At 33.6% G+C, this 1,678-nt stretch overlaps 1 protein-coding gene across 1 annotated transcript in view; it reads left to right on the top strand.

Moving 5' to 3' along the window:
- The first annotated feature begins 943 nt into the window (after window positions 1–943).
- drosha (drosha ribonuclease III) overlaps window positions 944–1,678 on the top strand; it is a 166,350-nt gene continuing 165,615 nt past the window's right edge. The window contains exon 1 of the mRNA XM_037693767.1: window positions 944–1,094. The gene's annotated coding sequence lies outside the window, so the exon portion shown is untranslated. The remainder of the gene's footprint in view (window positions 1,095–1,678) is intronic.

Genomic DNA, 1,678 nt, shown 5'->3' with positions numbered 1-1,678 from the left:
AGGCATTCTGTATTTTATGAAAAAAAAAATATATATAATGTTTTTTCTAATAAACAAATAAAAATACATGATGGAAAAGAGGCTTTACACACCACCACCCCCAAAAACCAACAAACAATAAAAAAGAAAGTTTGGCCATTCTTTTTTTTGCTTAACTTTTGAATACATTTATATTTATCACACAAAGGGGGATTTTAGTCTATGCAATGCCTATTCCAAAAGGTTGGGATGTTGTGTAAATTGTAAATAAAAACACTTGCACTTTCAAAAAACACTATTTTCATCACAGATTTAGAACCCAAAATTCAGTTCTTCAGAAAATTGGAATATTACGTCAGACCAAAAACAAAGGATTTTTAATACAAAACGTTGGCCATCATGTTTGTGTACTGTACGGTAAGCTTGAGCAGGACTGCATGAATTTCTGCATTAATGTGGCATCAACAAAAATCATGTGTAGGCTTTAGGTCTGGCTAGTTCACTGCCAATCAAGTGATGCCATGGAGGGCAAAGTAAATATTGATACTTTTGGCAGTGTGGACAGGTGCCAAGTCTTTGTCATTAATCTGCTAATTATCTAGACCAAATTTCATATACAAAATTTTTTAAGAAAATTTAAAAAATAAGATAATTTTGTTTGTTTTCTAATGTAGTTTTGGCAAAATATTTGTCTGTCAAAAACAATTATAATGAGTTGTTCTGTTCTTGGAGTTCCTGTGTTTACTTTACTTGTTTCTATTACTGTCTTTATTATTATTATTATTATTATTATTATTATTATTATTATTATTATTTACTTGTGTTTGTTGTATTGTGCAGTTGATTTATTTTATTTTTTGCACTGTGGTCACTGGCTTCTAAGTTAGATAAAAAATAAATAAATAAATAAAAAGAGGAGGAAGTGACGCAGCATGTTGTTCCCACACTTTATTTGTCCGGTCGTGTTCGCCTCTTCAACGTTCCGGATACAAACGCCGGCTTCATGTAAGCTTCATTAATACAGCTGCACAAAAAAAAAAAATAACTGTAAAATACCGGCACAGAAGAAATACAGTACCATATACTGTCCACCCTTGCCTTTACAACACAATAAGGTAATTTCTTCCAAATGTTTTATTTTTCTGGATGACGATGTTTTGCTAACTCGCTCGCTAACACGAGTTTAGCTAGCTGCTGCTGTTACCGTTATATTTACATCCTTAAAAAAAAACATAGTGAGTTATTATTAGGTTGCACTTTAGAAAGTAGTTGTTTCCATTTGATTTGTCAATTGTAATGGTTTTTAAACGCTGTAACGCAGTCTTCTTTTTTTGCTAATAGGTGTTCCGTAGAAATGAGTTCACTCGCTGAGTTCTGTTTCCCAGTCAGACATGCTCCGTTATTTATTTATGTGTTATTTTTAACGATGACTACAAAACGTTAACATTTTGCCCTTCATACGTGTTTATCCCTCTTTAGCAGTGGTAACCCGTCATTATAGCAGCTCATCCCTGTATGATACTCAGAACACATTCGGTTGTCTCGTTCCCTCATGATGCCCATGTCCTGAGATGTTGATGCATTTCATTCAGCCTTTATTTAGACAGGTAAGTCTTGGTCAAAATGTGTACATTTAGCAGGGGAACATCAGGCTGATGATGCAAAGTATTAGACCGGTGGTGAAACTGATATTGGAGGA

The sequence above is a fragment of the Nematolebias whitei genome, chromosome 20 (assembly GCF_014905685.2).
Source record: "Nematolebias whitei isolate Nwh7 chromosome 20, NemWhi1, whole genome shotgun sequence".
Taxonomy (NCBI): Eukaryota; Metazoa; Chordata; class Actinopteri; order Cyprinodontiformes; family Rivulidae; genus Nematolebias; species Nematolebias whitei.
Note: the sequence above shows the minus strand (reverse complement) of the source record. Positions and strands in the feature narration are given on the sequence as shown.